This window comes from Centruroides sculpturatus, unplaced genomic scaffold, assembly GCF_000671375.1.
Source record: "Centruroides sculpturatus isolate CEXI.00-Female unplaced genomic scaffold, Cexi_2.0 scaffold866, whole genome shotgun sequence".
NCBI classification, from domain to species: Eukaryota; Metazoa; Arthropoda; class Arachnida; order Scorpiones; family Buthidae; genus Centruroides; species Centruroides sculpturatus.
In genome coordinates, this window is record NW_019385250.1 from 278281 (window position 1) to 297958 (window position 19678).

Below are 19678 nucleotides of genomic sequence, written 5' to 3' on the forward strand. Positions count from 1 at the left end.
GATAATTCCGTTTTATATGAATTCCATGTTGTACGAGTCACTTAGATTTTACAAATACGTGAGCCGTTCACAGTCCGGCACACGTATTTGTAAAATCTAAGTGACTCGTACAACATGGAATTCATATAAAACGGAATAATCAACAGTGTTATAGGGGGGGTCGACTGTTATATATATAATTTTTGCAATAAAATTTCCAGTTATTTTAATATTATTATTTTAAAATTATAACACAAAATCAATAAAACTTTATCTCATTTTATGAGTGGAATTGCATAAAATATATCAATTTAAAAGATAACATTCTTACAATTAGGTCATTGCCTACCGTGTAGCCCACTTTAGCAAATTATCTGTTGGCCTATTTTTTTACATTGATTTATTAAAAGAGTTTATATCAATAATGTTCTTGGCCTGTTAGCCTTAAGAATTTAATACAAAATATTCACGTTCGAATAACATTAAACAAAATAGTTTTATTATAAAGAAAACATTATAAGAATTAAAATTAGTTTAATTATAAAGTAAGCATTATGAGAGAAGTTTAAAAAAGTTTAGTTTAAATTAACTTCTTCATTATAGAGAGCTGTAAACAGCCTTGTTTTATTACTCTGATTATACTAATTTAATCTTATTGTTTTTAACATCTGTTACTTTTTTTAAATAAAAAAATGCATTAAAATTGTTTAAAATAATGTTTATCGTATCAATTTATAGATTATTTCTTCTAGTTTCCAATCAAATAGTTTGCATCAATATAAAAAATATATAAATATAACCATTATTTTTTAAATAAATTAAAAAAAAAAACAATTCACATTTTACAAATGATTTCATTTTTTTATTTTTAAAATAAATCTATTGAAATATAAAATAATAATATTAAGATTTAATAGCCTCAATCATTTGACGATAGATTTATATTAAAATATAATGAATTAATTTACATGTTAATCAGTACAATTATTTGCACATGAAACATGTTGCCATGCTTTTACTGTAATTGTAAAGTTACAGTGCTTATTAATTACTTTACTATGCAACCTAAGTAAATGCAAATATCACGTGTTCTTCCTTTTGCATATTAATTGAATACCTCAATAATTTTTAATATCTTTTTTTTTTTTAATAATAAATGTTGCTTATGGATACAGAAAATATTTATACGAAAACAATCGTTAAAGCATTTAAATTAAAAATATGTTTTGTCTGTCTCGTGAAACACGCATCTATTAAATTTCGTCGAATTTATTTGGATATATAAAAATGTTTTCTTAATGCCTAACATTAAGTCAAAAATATGTGTGTGTAGGCCTATATATAGCCTAATATATACGTGTATAAACAAAAAAAAAAGTTTTTTCTCTATGTTTAACTTCATAAACACGCGATTTATTTACCAAATGTGGTGTTTTTTAATCTCAGAAAATATTAATTATCGTTGGTTTTTGGAATCGGATTGACGGTATAAGGTAACGCAACACAGACAATCTTCCAAGAGTCAGTGCTTTTCGGGAGGTTCTTCTATGAGAAACTGATCCCATTTAGGTGAAGAAAACCCGGTAAATTCCACGCAGTGATTCCATTTAGGTGTTAGATACGTGAAGAAAACCTGGCAAATTCTACGCCGCCACCCTATTGCTCCGAAGCGAACCCACGACCATTCATTTACCAGTGTTCAGTGGTTTCATCCACTGGCAAGCAACCAATTATCTATGATATGATATACAGTGTTTTAAAGGAAAATATAACCTGTTAATTTAAATACTATATATAGAAATTTTCATCTCATTTTAACAGTGGGCTGAGTTTAGATAACATTAAAGAACATTACGTTAAGGTAAAACATACTTTACAATATGGAAAAATATAAATAAATATGTTTTAAAAATTGATAAAACAAATGAAAACAACAGGTTTTAAAATATAAACCAAAATAATAAAAATATATAACTATTTATTCATTAGATTTTTATTTAATTTATAGATTTATCCTAAGAAATAATAGAGTAGTCAATAAAAACAAATTAAATATTTAACATATGTATAAGTATATGTTATATGAAAATAAAATTTTTAACGCACGAAATTTCTTAGTAATAGAAAAATTCAATTAAAACTAAGTAAATATGGATTAGATAACAACGTAAATTACAATAAACACATTATTTGGATATAGAGATGAGATTATGCGAATGTTGAGAATTTATAAATATTGATTACATCGATGTAAAATATAATAATCGTTCCAGGCGAGGAAAGCTCACAGTAAATAATGTATTTAAATAAACACAGTTCGCCTTTATATAATATATCTAATGAAATTTTCACACGTCATACTAGAGTGCACTTTCATTAAAAGGAGATAGAAAATAACGTAAATTCTATACCTTGATGCTTTATATTAATACTTAGAATGTGAATGGTGCTCATTTTTATGTTTTAACATTTAAAAAATATTCATACTGTTCTAATAAAATACAGTTTGAAGATTTAAATTCAATTATGCTTTGTTTAACAAAGTAGCTTCCATTTAAAATAATAATTTAACGTAATTTCGTTAATTATTTTTACTTAGGTCTTAAGACATTAAAATTATTACATGGTATTACAAAGTTGATAATTCTGTATTTTTACTTCTATTAATTTTAGTTTATTTATTTATTTTTTTTTGTTAATATAAATTAAATCATTACACTGCTATGATTTTATTATATCTTAAACTAAATAAATAAATAATTATTTTAACGTTTATTGCTTAATTTTATTAGCTTTACAATACAATTATATTAATTTGTATGGCTAATAAAATAAAGTACTATGTAATTTCCAGAAATTTTTGTCATTTGAATTAGAAAATAAGTCCATAAAATGAAAGGATAGATTATCTCAAACACTTAAATATCTCAGATTTTATAGTATTTATATGTTATATAAAAGCCATGTTAGAGAAGTCTATCAAGTACGTGTCATAATACCGTGTAAGATCGCATTAGAGAAGTGTGTGCATGTGCATCTTAATATCTCGATGTTTACGAATTGTGCCAACTAAATGGCTAAATATTTTGTTATTAAGATAAATATATATCGTCATAACGTTATGGAACTGTCCATAAATTACAGATAAGAGTGGGTGGATATTTAGATAATAGTTATGATGCGTTACAAGGGATGGGGGTATTTACAAATAAGTTACGATCTCAACCCTTGGGTAATAGAACGATTCATTTTTGTTTCTGAAATATTACAATAGCAAACCGTACTGTCTTTGTACGTTATACAGTCGACCCCCCATAACACTGTTGATTATTCCGTTTTATATGAATTCCATGTTGTAAGAGTCACTTAGATTTTACAAATACGCGTGCCGGGCTGTGAACGGCTTACGTATTTGTAAAATCTAAGTGACTCATACAACATGGATTTCATATAAAACGGAATAATCAACAGTGTTATAGGGGGTCGACTGTACATGTGATTTATAAAATAATGTAACGCTCGATACCCCGTGTTGTGTTTTATTCCTTTAGTACGATAGATCGAGGATACGAGTTACCTAATTTTGGGGATGATTATATGCGACGGCATCATAGAGCGTTAAGGGAAATGATACTTGAAAAGTATAAATACAGCTACGTACAGTAATTTATGGACAATCCTTATATTAGAGAAGTTTAATATGCTCATGTAAACTTCTCGATGCTTACAAATATTGGAATTTAAAGTATTTAAATATTTTTCCTTCGTCTTGTCTTCCATTGCATACATTATTGTATCACACGTTAAATATTATTTCAAAGAATTTACAATTATAAAAGTATATAATTATAAAGTAAGCATTATGAGAGAAGTTTAAAAAAGTTTAGNCTGTTGATTATTCCGTTTTATATGAATTCCATGTTGTAAGAGTCACTTAGATTTTACAAATACGCGTGCCGGGCTGTGAACGGCTTACGTATTTGTAAAATCTAAGTGACTCATACAACATGGATTTCATATAAAACGGAATAATCAACAGTGTTATAGGGGGTCGACTGTACATGTGATTTATAAAATAATGTAACGCTCGATACCCCGTGTTGTGTTTTATTCCTTTAGTACGATAGATCGAGGATACGAGTTACCTAATTTTGGGGATGATTATATGCGACGGCATCATAGAGCGTTAAGGGAAATGATACTTGAAAAGTATAAATACAGCTACGTACAGTAATTTATGGACAATCCTTATATTAGAGAAGTTTAATATGCTCATGTAAACTTCTCGATGCTTACAAATATTGGAATTTAAAGTATTTAAATATTTTTCCTTCGTCTTGTCTTCCATTGCATACATTATTGTATCACACGTTAAATATTATTTCAAAGAATTTACAATTATAAAAGTATAAAACTGGAAAAAATTTATGCATAAAAATTTCAAATATTATTAAAATTTTTTTGTAGTAATAAAAACGGCAATAACATAAAAAAAAACATTTTAATAATTTTACAAGAATAGATTAAAATTAAATTTCATGCGATTACCATTAAAAAAACATTTTAATGTAATTTCTCTTACATTCCACTTATTTTATGTAAAGAAATTATCATTAAACTTAAACATTACAATTTAAATAAGTTTAACAATTTTTATAATTATAAATACAGAAAAATTTAAAAAAAAGTTTTTTTCTATTGATTAAACTATTATAGTAAGAAAATAAGATTAAATTACCGTTACTTATAAAACGGATTATACTATTGGTTTGTTTACTTACTTAGAAGTAGCCTTAAGATATGACGTCACGTTTCTTAAAACGTATGATATCATATACAATTAAGTAATGACGCAAACGTTATTAATTAAATTAAAAATTAACAATAATTAAATAATTTCTTACCTTAAATTAAATAATTTCCAAGAGACGTCTCCGTTGCGAAGAAGAAAAGTTTTAAATGCTTCTCATCGTTTATATCGGAACGTGAAATGAAAGTGCGGGATTAGCTAACTCTCTCTCTCTCTCTCTCTCTCACCATCGATTCACAGCAGAATAAATAGGGTCAGGAGACGACTCAACTTCAAATTAACATCGATTGGGAGTAACATTAATATATAACGTAACGTCAGACCCGAAAACATTTTGCTATATATATGTTTATTCTTTAACTATTGTCATAGAAACCTTGACCCGCTAGCAGACGGTAGTTTTGCTACGTCATTCATTGATTCACGAGCACGTGCGATACTCTAAGAAAAGAAAGAAAAGGGGGATGAAAATAAAAAAAAGAAAATAAACGATCCTCTTGGTTACTATGGTAACGAATTTCGATTTAAGATAAAAGTAGTTGAAAATTTTTAGATTAGCGAAAGCTATTTTACTTGGTTTAATTAACGTGTAATTAAAGTTACTCGACTGGCAATTATTGATTTTCTTGCAAAAGTTCATCATCATTTACGTTTGAAAATTTATAATAATGGCGTAGCGAATAAAAGTCTAATATATATACATTTTTTTTCCTCTTTCTTTATTATTCTAACATTGATTTTAATTTGCTTGTTAGAAATATTTCTGTAATTAACTTCAAATTAATTATTTAAAAAATATATTTATAGCTTTCTATATATATTTAAAGCGCGCAAAAGTAAATACAAAAATATAATTAATGAATTAAATTTGACAAATACTTAAAAAAAAAGGGGGGAGGGTGCGATTTTAAACGAAAATATTGAAAAATTTGTTAACGAAATTTATCATTTAATCAAATTAAAGAAAACAATTATCAACGAGGAAATGAATCGTGGCCGATAATCGATTAATTCTCATCGGAGAATTCGGAGTAAACAAATTTAAATAGCTTTTTTTTCGACGAAAATATTCTATTTGTTCGTTATTATTTAATTTAAAATATTTAAATGAATTTTAGAAAAATCTTAAATTATATAATTTTTCAAGATTTATGATTGAAATACGTANTTTGTCAATATGGTTGAAATAAAATAAAGTATTGATATTTTTATATTTATGAATATATTAAAATTAGTTACACAATATATTGTAAAAAGAAAAACTTTTTAAAATTAATTTTTTAATTAAAAAATATATTTACATATTGATTTATATATTAAGTTGTTTTTCATAATTATAATATATTTTGAGAAATTTAAGAATGTTTTTACATCATGAAATAAAAATAATAATGAATTTGTAATCAATTTCTCTTATTTAATTAAATCCTAACATTTATTACAATTTAAATTTATCTTTAATTGTTTTGTATATAACAAAGTATGTTTTACATATATTAATTAATTTAATATATCCAAATAAATTATAATTGAAAACAAAATGATGTTTTTGAAATAAATTTCTATGTATGTATATATATATATACTAAATATTAATTTATTTATCTTAAAATTAATATTTATTAATAAAAAGAAAATTTTCATTTAACACCTTAATAACAAATTGAAAATATTGATAGCTATTGTAAATAGTAAAAGAGAAATATGTTTTTCCATTTTTACCCACCAGGGTTCGCGATTATACAAGATTTAAAGATGGCGACTTCCTTTATGACGAAGGTTGAACGTGAATGACGGATTGACGTCTGTCAGAAGGAAATAAAGAAAAGAAAATGGACGAAAAGACTCAAAGTCTTGCAGAAATTGCATCCGTGAATATATGCTGTATGAGGAATATTCTTTTATGGGAAGGTAATGTATAATTAATTAGATAAAGGCTAAAGTTAATGAATTCGGTTAATTAATAGATAACAATGATCAATATAATTTATTTGCGGATATTATATAGAATTCCCATATGTTACATATTATTTGGATGACTACTTTTAACATATATTCAGTTTTTTTCGTTCTATTTACATTTTTCCTTTGCTTCATTTCCTCGTTCAATGTCCGAACAGGCGTTGACTTCTATATCTGATTGTTTTACGGATTTTGTCAAAGAAAATGAACATTTTCTTTAATATAATATATAATTTATGNTATAAAAATAATAATTTTCTAAATAATTATATATTTATTTTACAGTTTCGTGCACATGCTACTGTCCATTACCCTCTGTTGTGTGAAATGATATGCCTTGAAATGAAACCGGAACTAAGAGCTGTTTTGAGGCGATTTTTTCTTCGAGTCGGCACGTCTTTTAACATTGTCCTTTCTAGCAGTAAATAAACAAATGTCATTTGGAAATATTGAATCAAATTTGCATAGTTTATTGTAAGATATTCAACTTAAACTTAACTTGTAAATTTACCATTGAACAAAAAAATTGGTCCACCTAAGATAGTTTTTATCATTAATTTATGATGCAGAAGAAAAGTGAAAACTGTAGATATTGTACTGTAGAGTAATTTTTAAAAGTAGATTTGTGCATTGGAAACAATTTAATAATTTTATGAAAATAAAGAAAAGCACTTTCTCAAAATAAAGTTGTAAGGCTGCATATAATTTGTATATAATGTGATATATAATAGCAGCCATTTAAATCTAAAGAAATGCAATACAAAAGCATTTCTTTAAAATTCTTCTTTCGCAAAGAACAATTAGTCAAAATGAAAAAAAGTGAAAGCATTAAAAGGGATGTTATGGCCAAAATATAGTTAATGATGAAATCAGCAATATTTTTATTTTTTCAAATGTGCAAATATGTACTTTCATCAGCAAACAGTTAGGGTGTAAGTGCAATGATGATTTACTTGTTCAATATGGACATTTATTGTCATAATATCTCATTTCATACTTCACACATTCCATGATATAAGAATTCAAGTTGCGTTTCAAGAAATTGGTACAAGAAGGAATTTTCTTTATATATATACAGTATATATATTTTTTCTTTTGTTCTGAATTTTAAAATAGTAGTTTCGTGTTTTATGTTGAAATTTATATTTAATTGTAATTTACATATGGTGAAAAAAAGCAATCATTTTGAAGATTAAAAAAATTTTTTTTCTTGTTTAAATAGGAAATGAAGCAAATGGAAAATGCTGTTTATTGAAATATTTTTATTTTAAATCAATATAATAATGATAAACAATTATTATTAGACTTTTGTCTATTATAATAATAATAATAAGTATTGAAAATAAAATTATCTAATGACTAATATGAAATAGCTTATTATTGATAAATATGAGTGTTTATTCTACTTAAAGAATTATTATTATTAAGTTAAATGCTTATTTTGTTTAGAAGAAAATTTAAAATATTTCTCTGAAGTCATAATAATTTGTTTTAATGGTTCAAAAAAAAAAAAATGAAATTCAATTATAATATATAATATTTTGACATTAAAAACTTTGTTGCATCAAATTAAAATGATTATCATAAATTATAATTTATGGTAATATATAATAAAGCAATTTAATTTAATTCTACTGTAAACATTAAAATATAATTGTATAAACTATTATATGAAATTCCACTAACAAACATATATTGCATAAATAATGTTTTATAATTTATTGTAATGTAATTGTAATATAAAATAATTTATAATCAAATTACAAAGTTTTGTTTACGAAATTTATATTTTCAGTTATATTTTATATTTTCTATAGTAGTATATTTTGAAAGCTAATAAATGATATAAAATTAATTAGATTCAACATATTTTTATTAATGTAAAAGCATTTTTTTTAAATAGAAAGTCAACAAAAAGTTTGTTCATTTAATTTTCAGTACAAAGTTTTCATTTCTATATAATAATTTTATTTACTTTAATAAAAAGATAGTTATATAATTAATAAATAATGTAAATATGTTCTAAACTTAAATAACAGAATAAGTAAATGTAGAAAAATTAAAACAGCTGTTATTTTTTAAAATATGGTATTGTATTGCTTATTGAATATTTGGATCCCACTCAGATATATTGTTTTCTTGATATTCTGGAAGTATGTAACTATTAAAATTACTAATATATCTTTATTACTATCTTTTAATAATCTAATAATAAACTATTTTTTAGTTTTTAAATTTATTAACTGATTCTAGTCAAATTATTAACTAATTTTGTTAGATTAGCTAATAATTTCAGCAGCTTGTATTTAAATGATATACGACTAGTCTTTATACGTGTATTAACTATACATCTTTATTTGAATTATAAAATTGATTTATTTAAATATAATTTTAAGAAAAACTTTGATCACACACAAATTTCTTCACTGTTACTACTGTAAAAAATTTGAGAAGGAAAAAATTTTATATATTATGTATATATTATATAGAAATAAATGATGAAAATTTCTCAATAAGAAAATAATAATGAAGAATTTCATATCTGAATGTAATTCAAAAATAATTTTCATTGTGAAATAAAACTGATTTTATCTATTACATACATAAGAAAGTAAGAAAAACAATCTTATCTTTTATAGTTTTTATAATTTGTTTTCTATAAGTTGTAAATATATTATAGAAATTTATCTTTACCAGGAAAGTTTGTGTAATATATAATTTTTGTTGGGTTACAATTTGAAAAAATTGTAGACCTATAAATTCACACTGTCATTAGTTTGTCTGTCAGTCTTTTTTTAATCTTGAGAATGGAATTAAATAGATGAAATCTGAGACCATATATGGAAACCTTAGGGGAAGGAGGCCTCGATTAACTATATATTATTTTAATTAAGAACTTTTTCCTAAAAGTAGTTAATAGATGATTGGCATGACTCTATTGTTAAAGGAAAAGTATGATGTACAGGGGCAAGCCACTATTAATAATTTGAGATGGAGAGCTTATATTTTAAATTAAATAAATTAAAAATTGCATTGTGACAATGTCATAATAAATGATTGCTTGTTTTTTAAATAAAAAAATTATTTAAAAGCATTAATTTGTCTTAGGATTTTACTTTTTCAGGTTGTCTTTTCAGTCCAATTATTGAAAAGAGAAACTGAAAAGAATTAGAAAATGCAAAAAAAGTGATATTCAAGCTTTTTATTAAAGGAATAAAACTCCTGTTATTTAATTTAATAAAATTCAAACAGCTATTAAAATTTTGAATCAAACAGTAGTTTATTTCAATTATTTAAATGCAAAAATTAATAGATAAATAGGTCTATATAATTAAATTATCTTTTAGAGTATTTACTATATAATTATTATTAATACACAAATAGAAAAAAGTTTCTAAATAAAGTAAATATTAACATTACTATCCCAAAAAAATATTTTGATAGCTTAATATTTAGAAAATGAAAAAGTTTGTGACTAGAATAAATGTAGATTAAAAATAAATTATCAAATTCAAATATAATCTATTCTAGTTTCGTGTCACTGTTAAACGATTTCAGATGATAATTAACTTGTCTTTTTATTTTAAAAGTATTAATCACACTAGAAAAATACAGGTAACCCTCGTATAACACGGTAGTTACGTTCCAAAAAATTGCCATGTTATGCGAATCCGTGTTATACGAAACAAAGAACTAATACGAAAAGGAGGGTTAGGTTCCAAAAATTAAAAAACATGCTAGTATATTTTCATAATTAAGATAAATATCTTCATTAAAATTTTTTAAGTGATACATATTAATATAAATTAAACAATGTTTTCTTCGTCATCACTAAAAACACTATTAATTAACCGAGAGCGTTTTCTTTTTGGCAAGTTATCCTTATCCTCTGAGCATTTTTCTGCATTATCTTCAGATCCATGCTTTACCTTTTGCAAAATGTATGTAATTTTAGATTGCTTGCTTCTAGTTAAAAGGTCTTTATAAATTTCCTTATATGGTGCTAAGCACTTATGAAGAATAAAGCAAGTATGGAATAAGGGAAAAACATTCGGCAACATCAGAAGCAGAAGCGTCGCGATCTGGCAACATTGAAACAAGTTTCGAGAAGGACCACGTGTATCGACAGAAGGCGAGAAGAGAAAATTTACATACTTAAGTACTAATAGTTCACGAAAATTATTTTCGTGAACTATTATTACTTAAGTATGTAAAAATTTATTACATTTTCTGTTGTACGAGGGTTTTACACAATTCTCGAACCGTGTCAGAGTGAATCCGTGCTATAAAAGTACCGTGTTATACGGGGGATGGTACCAATTCTCGAACTGTGTTAGAGCGAATCCGTGCTATAGAAGTGCCGTGTTATATGGGGGTTACCCGTAATTAAATTGTAAATAATTAATCATTTTATCAACTTTCAATAAGTTGCTGTTCTTTGAAACTTAGAAAAAATTATGTTTCTCTAATATTCATAACTTATCATGTTGTACTTTTACTACTTCTGTTATTATATGAAACAATTGATTTTAATTTTTTGAAGTTTGATGATGATGATTATAAACATTTTATATATAGTACAAAAATTTAAAAAAAAATGAAAAAAAAACTTGTTTTTGCATTTCATTTTATTTTATATTTTTTATATAGTAGGATTATATAGAAAAACTTTGTCACAATATAGGAGCCATATACCTCTGTGATCAAAAAGTATCAGGAATGATTCAATGAAATGTAACATTTGAATTTATTCATCAAAATTTATTTCATTTCCTTCAAAGTAATTCTCTCCCAATAAATACACTTACCTCATCATTTTTCAATTTTCAAAACATGCTTTAATTATAGTTGTTTTTATAAAACATCTTCAGGACTCTCAGTGAATTTTGTTTCATGGCATCAATTGACTCGAAACAGAGATCACAAAGTCAAAATTTTAGTTGAGTAAGCAGGAAAAGTCACATGGTACCACGTTGAGTGAATATGGAGCTTACAGAACCATATTTATTGAATTTTTGGCCAAAAATTCACAAACAAGAGCATTGTGAGCAGGTGCATCATCCATGAGTTTTCTCACCACAAATCAGGTCCTTTTCTACAAATTGCTTCGCATAAATAATACAAAATGCTCAAATAATATTTTTGTTGACAATTTGGCCAGTCAGAAAGAATTTTTAATGTACAACACTATGACAATTGAAGAAATAGTCAACATGACCTTGATTTTTGATTGACTTTGACATCGTCTTTTTGGTCTTGTTTCATCTTTCTAGTGCCATTCACTTGATTGATGAGCTGTTTCAGTGTCAAAAGCATAGATCCATAATTCATCACTTGTAATGATGCATTTTACAAATGATTTACCTTGAAAAAGCATTTCTTTGGCTACTTGAACATGATATTGTTTTTGAAAAAATTTAATATATTCAGGACAACTTTAGAAGCAACATGCCTAAGCCAAAATGAACTTTTAAAATTGCTTGACAGGATCCAAATGTAAGGTGACAAGACGTCCTGCTTTTTAACAATTTGCCCCATGTCCCGCAGTGTTTTAAAAAAGTCTGGAGTTTTGGAAAGATTAAGTTTTTGTCAATTATGTGTCATAAAGTTATGTCTTTTGTGTAAGATTTGTAAAGATCATTCTGTATCATGCATATCAGTACCAATGTGTACGTGAGCATTGGAAATAAAGAATGCTGCGCTGACAAAACCCTTTGTGTTTGTGTCAAAGATCGACAGAAAATGGTTTGGGGTGTGCAGCTGCAGCAACGGAGTAGTGCATGTTCACAGGCTGTCCGAATGAGCGAACATTTTGTTCATTGTGTGTTACATGGCGCATAGCTCTTTTATCGCCACCTTAGAAAGCTAGTAACTAGCGAAAGTAAGCACATCGGTTTGCATCATTGTATTGCTAGCGGTGGGGCTGAGGTTCATTTTGGTTATGACAGTATTATGTAGTTAAAAAAAATTACAATAATAAAGTGACATTCAAGGCAAATTCAGAGGAAAAGTAATACAAGTTAGTATTATTATTATTTAGAAAGAAATACAGGAGTAAAATAATTGTTAAAATATAGTTTGTCATAGGTACTTCAAAAATTTTTAAAATTCTCATAAAGATTTATAATGGTATATATGTAAAATTTATAAATATAATAAATATATGTTGAAATTTAAAAAATCTAATACGATAGCCTTCTTATCTATATATTTATCTATTTCTATTATTTATCTATTTCTATATATAATATATTTATCTATTTCTATATATAATCTAATACGATACAATTTTTGTGTCCTTTCTTTGATAATAAAATTTTGGTTGTTCCAGAACAATTTTTTTTCAATAAGACAAGCACACTCCCCCTGTCAATTTTGTCTGCTTCACCAATGTTAAAATCTGGTCATTTTATCCAAATGATACTAGAACATGTTTAATAATGTTCCTAATTGTTAAATGATGATCATTGAGTACCAAATCTCTGACTTGAGCAATGTGTTCATCAGTTGAAGTGGATGGTCTACCACAGCATGTTTCATCTTTGATGTGTTCTCTACCTTCCTTGAACATCTTATACCACTCAAACTCTTGTTTTTGATTGACTATCATCACCAAAGCCTTTTTGCAACATTTCTAATGTTTTTGTAGCAGTAATTCTATTGAAAAAACAAAATTTAATGTATGGATTTTGCTCAATTATACTGAATATTTTGAACAATCATTGGTGCAAAAATTCTTTACACACAAAACAAGCATTTATTTGCAAACGAAAACAGACGACATACTGATTGCTGCTAGATGTCAATGAAAGTTATACCAAATGACAACAGCACCCTCTTCCATGCATGCAATTTAAATAAACCATTCCGAATACTGTTTGATCACAATAGTATTACGTATTAGAAACATGTAACAGCTGCATCCTCCATTGGAATGGTATTTTATACATTCCAACGGAGTTCCAACGAAATTTTAAAATACTGTAGTTATCACTATTCTATAGTAAATATCAATTATGTTAGGTTAAAGATGAATACATTTGGGTAGGTACATAAGAAAAGCTACCTAAAAACTGAGAAAATAAGTTTATTATAAATCAATTTATTGTTTTTATCTAAATACATACCAATATTTTTTTTCTATTATTTTCTGTTGGAACATTTGTAGCTTTGAAGTTGGGACACCAACTTTAAAATTTGGTTCATAGGAACATACTCTTAACTTCAAAAAAGGCAACTAAAAGCTAAGTTATGAGTAATTTTTACAATCCATGCATATATCATACTAAATAATAGTCAGCAAACTTACAAATATATTATGTATGTTTTATAGTATGTCTCAAGTTTAAAAAAAAAAGTGTACAGGAGCTGAAATAAGGTTCTAGAAGACTGCATGAGCTTGAAGCTGCAATTTGGTCAACATGGTTATATAGTATAATCATTTACTAAAATCACATTAAAAATATATAAAACTTCGATAAAATATTAGTTATCTCCTTTTACTTTCCTGACTCTTCATTCAACGTGAAATGTTAAAAATAAACTGGTACTAAAAACATTTTAAAATTATTACTGTTTGTTATTTTCTTTATTTTTCTCGTATATGCAATCTTATACTCTATCTCTATTCTTCAAACCTGTTAATCGGAGTGGTTCCTTTTCGGTTCCGTTTCTATAGTTGCAAACATTTTTGAATCCCCTCCTGGACTCTTCCAGTGTGTAGATAGAATTTGTTTTTAATCTTATACTCATCAGTACATTCATAGGACTAAGTTTAGCCTACAAACAAATAAATATCTCAAAAGAAAAAAAAAGCAAAAATTTACAAAAGGCAATACTGTACGATATTTTTTAAAAAACTTACAATTGTTGTTTTACAACATATTATTTCCATAACAATAAATTTCTTGTTTTTGCAACATCTACAATTTTACACCAATCTGGTGACACATTTATACCTGTATTTAAATTTAGTAAATTTGCATTTTTTGTTTTTTAATTTTTTACAATTGCAAAATGTGTTTTTATTTTTCTCTTTTTACTATTTTTTTAAAATATTATTTTAATATTATTATTGTCTATTATACATTTACATTTTTATTGATGTTCTATCCAAGATGACCAATTGTATTGTAGTCTTAGCACTGTTAAATGTTTTTTTTTAGATTTAATATAATCATATTTCTCTTTGATTTATCAATATTTAAATATTAATAAACATAATGTTTTTGCTCTACCATTGAACAGAACATATAGTATAAATAGGAATAAGAAAATCAGTTTGTTTTAATTCTCTATAAATTTATGTCATGACTGTAAAAAGTTTTTTTTTAGATTTTTAAGATTGGCCACTTATTGCAGTTATCATTCTCTAAGGTTTATTGAAGAAATGATGTGATTGTCAAAAATCATATTTTAATAAACAGTTAGACAGAAATGAACTGTTGGACTGTTATAAAATTTTTATTGCCGACAATCTTTATCATAATACTTTGAAGATAAAACTGAAAAAAAAAGACCCATTTAAGTCTCCAATTATAGTGTTGACTGCCAACTATGAATTATCTTGTAGTTATCTCATAGATGGCTCCTGTTGTTCTATTGCTAACTCATATAATGTTGCCTGTTGTGATTTGCCAGATATGACTATTTCCTTAGTAAGTAGTTAATATAAGTGATTAGTGGTCATCTGGAATGAGAGCAACATGTTGATAGGGCATTATTGAACAAACTACAAAGAAGTTTAAAATGTGATTATGAGTTTTCTGTTTTGATTGCCAGATACGAATGGTTTTGTAGTAAATATACTACCAAAGTAGCTAATTTTTTGCCTGAAATAAGAATGACAAATCAATTTGATATCATAAAAAGAAAAGTTTATTGAAAAAATATTGAAAAACATTTTAAAAAATAATTATACATTTTTGTTTATATTATCTGAATTAAATGTTAATTAAAAACATAAAATTAGTGATACTGTTCATTTGTGCCACTTTTTATGCATTAATAAATAAGTAAATATTATACAGTTGAACTCTGATTATCCAGGTTCTGCATTACCAAGGCAAGCCAGTAAGCAACTACACTACTCTTCTTATACTCTAACTCCTAGAAGAAAGTTTAAAAGGATAACATAAAAATAAATTATTTTGTAATACAATACCTTTTGTCTCACATTGAAGTTAAATGATAAATCATTCATATTAAAATGTAACTACAATAATACACATTTTTATTTTTAAAACTATTGTGTGTATATATTGGCTATAAAAGAAATGATGTAAAAATTGTACTTCTTATATATTATCAAATTTAATTTCATTTAAAAAAGAGGCTTAAAAGTGCCACCATATAAGTCTTTTCATTTATAAGTTTTAATTCAAAATGGCTGCACATTCAGTGTTATCCAAGGACCAAGATACTATTGGTCCACATTAACTCAGATAATCAGGGTTCTACTGTAATTTCTCTCTTATCACACAGGAAGTACATAATATTGTACATTTACTAATATATTTAATCTAATCTAAATAATTGAATAAAATGCATGGAAATATAATGTTGAGTTAAAATTTCTTGTTTTGGCTGTAATTTTCATGTACATTGATGATCAAAATCTGAGGAACAATATATTGAAATGTGAAAAAATGTCTTTTGTGATATTATCCTTAACCTCCCAACTTTCTGTAATGGAATCATTTGATGATGATGTAATTGCTAATTTTGCTAACACTAAAGGTATGCTACTAATGTATTTCAGTTGTCATATTTGGTAAAACTAGCTGCCATATGAAAGATATACTTAATTGTGTTATATAGACAGAAAAATTTTATTTGAATGTATTGTGGATTGATCTTTGAAAAGTTGGAATTTTACTATAAAAGAAGAGGTTGCAAAAAGAATTTGAAGTAGCAAAATTGTTGTGTATCATCTGTAGATTTTTTGTAAGACAAGCATTGCTATGAAGAGATGCTATAGAACCGTCATATAAGAGAAGCGAGAGGTTATCCCAATGAATCCTTGGGCAGTAACATAGTAACAGTGTAATTGTTTCATTACTATCTAAGGAGATTCATACTGAAATGTCTTTAATACGGTTGTTTGCTAAGTTTAAGTTTTAAAAAATCATATAATAAATCTGTGTTCTATGTAAGTTTAAGCAGTTACAGCATAAGGTATGAAAAATAAATTGCATATACCAGTTTATCATTAACCATTTATATTTAAAATTAATTGACCTTTTTAAAATTGTGATGTTAAAGAGTATAAAGCTTTTTACATACTCGTGACAGTGTTTATGGCAATAGCTTTATAAATATCATAAGCAAAGATAAATTAACTTTTGTTTATTAAAGGTATTTAATATAAGCCTTGTGCAATATCAATGTTAATAATGAATTTTTTACTTTTTATGCTGTAAGTGTTTGGTAGAAAAATGCTGATGTTCAAATAAAATGTCCCAGCTATTCTCCATACTAAAGGTTAGCAAGTATGAAAATAACTTTAATGAACAAAATTAAAATATTGAATTCAAGGGAAAATCTAGAATTAAATTACTTTGAAACATACATATTTTATTTATTATTCTAAGATATATAAAAAAAAATGGTGGAATATCTGCACCATATTACTGTAATCCAACTTGTATCTATAAACCTTTTACTGGTGCGCGTATCATCAAACTTTACAACAGTTACAAATGTTTATGTGCAAGTCTGTAGTGACGTCATCAGGTCGGGACATTGTTCTGGATCGTATTTCATAACAACTTTGAACCGCATTCCGTTAGGGAATTGTTACCTGAAGAAGAACCGTAACGGTTCAAAAACATTTGTAACTGTTGTAGAGTGTGATGATATGCGCACCGGTAAAAGGTTTATAGATATGAGTTGGATTAAGATATATCATTAAAAATATTCATAAAGTTTTCACAAATAATATAAATCTGTAATGGTGCTCTTTTTACTATTTTTAGTGGAATGTAAAGAACATATCTGAGTTAAGCAGTATTGATTCTCATGTGGGCTTCTCAGAAGTAGTTTATATTGCAAGAGTATTTGTAATATCCTTTTATTTTGAAATACCTTTTTGTTAAATATTTTAACATTCAGCAAAGAAAGATTAAAAGACAATTTTCATTTTGGTTTTCTTTTTATGAAATATTTCCTTTCATTTTTTGTATGAGAAATGACATAAGTGATTTTAATCAGTTAATTTGAAATGTAAATCAATCTTTGTTATTGTCTAACCATTAGTTATCTTAATGGTTTTGTATCTATACTAATTCATGTAACATGCTTATTAAATATTACTTTAATATAATTTTNCTTTCCTAGTGATAAGTAGATTCGGAGACAGGTAAATTCGACTTACGTCGTTTTTCGACTTACGTCGTTTTCCTGGAACCAATTACCAACGTAAGGCGAGGTATACCTGTACATTTTATGCATTAATATGAGGGTATATCAAATGAAAACCTTAAAAGTGCTATACATTTTGTATTGTAACAATTAAGAAAAAATCAAACATCATTTTTCAACGTAATTTCCATGATGTTGAATGCCACTGCTTCGGAAGTGCATGGATACCATGTTTAAAGAAATCTTTTGGTCATGTCTGTAGCCACTCATGCACCACCATTTTCATCTTTTTATCACTTCTGAAATGCTTGCCTCCCATTGCTTCTTTAAGTGGTTCGAACGCATGAAAGTCACTAGGATGAAGTCTGGTGAATAAAGTGGGTGTAATTCAAATTTTTGATATCCTGGATAGTGTGAACTGTCAAACAGGCTGTATGCGGTTGGATGTTGTCATGCTTTAACAATACACCTGAAGTCAGAAGTTTTCGTTACTTAGTCCTGATTGTAGGGTGAAGCTGATTTTTCAGTAGATTTGCATAAGAAGTACTGGTTACTGTTACTCCCCTATCCATGTAATGTTCCAAAATTATTCCCTTTGCATCCCAGAAGAGAGTGAGTGCAGGGCAGGGTCACTGCGTTCTGAAGTTATGTTGCTTCAAAACTTTCTGCACCGCTCGTAAACTTGCTGCAGGGACAAACAGGAATCACCATACTGCACTGTCATCCTGTGATGAATTTCAATAGGTTTGACACCTTTGCTATTCAAAAAATGCATCACAGATCGCTGCTCTACAGCAGTGCATGCTGATAGTGTGACAGCCTTCTTGTTACTGATGGTGCTGCTGTCCTATGTGTTATAGCATCATTCTGCAAACTGTCGATCATTTTGTGAACCTCAAGGAACATTTCTGCCACTTACTCTCAATCATATTACTATTTGAAATTTTATTGCATTTTTAAGGTTTTCATTTGATACACCTACCTACATTGGAAGAGATTCAGGAAATATAATAAAATGAATAATAGTAATAAACATTATAAATACACAGAAATTGCCCCAAAAAGAAACTAAAAACTTTAACAATGTAGCATTGCATTTTTGAAAAACAAAAAATGTTTTAACCTAATTTAACTAGCCATCTTCAAACTACTTACAACTGGATTGCAGAACATCAGTTCAAAATAATTCATATTACACATTTTATTTAAAATAAGTTGTATTACAAAATTTTGAATTATTTTGAACTGATGCTCTCAAATCCAGTTGCCTGCAGTTTTGATCCTGAAGATGGCTAGTTAAATTAGCCAAAAATATTTGTTTTTCATAAATAAAATGCTGGACTATAAAAGTTTTTAATTTTTTGTAGTTATATTACCCACTATGATATTTCATTTCTATAAAAATTACTAATGTTGATAGTCTTAATTTTTGAAAGTTATTTATATATTTCAATAATGAATATCTACTATTTACAAATACTATTTTAAAAGATTTTTATTTATTATTTTAAATTGAAAAATAATATATATTTAAATTTAATTAATTAATTAATAAAATGTTATTAA

The 19678-nt window shown here is 26.3% G+C and overlaps 1 protein-coding gene across 1 annotated transcript in view; it reads left to right on the forward strand.

The window, feature by feature from the left end:
• Positions 1-19678, forward strand: part of LOC111636719 — a 69247-nt gene that overhangs the window by 9659 nt on the left and 39910 nt on the right. The window contains exon 2 of the mRNA XM_023382022.1: positions 6519-6700. The gene's annotated coding sequence lies outside the window, so the exon portion shown is untranslated. The remainder of the gene's footprint in view (positions 1-6518; positions 6701-19678) is intronic.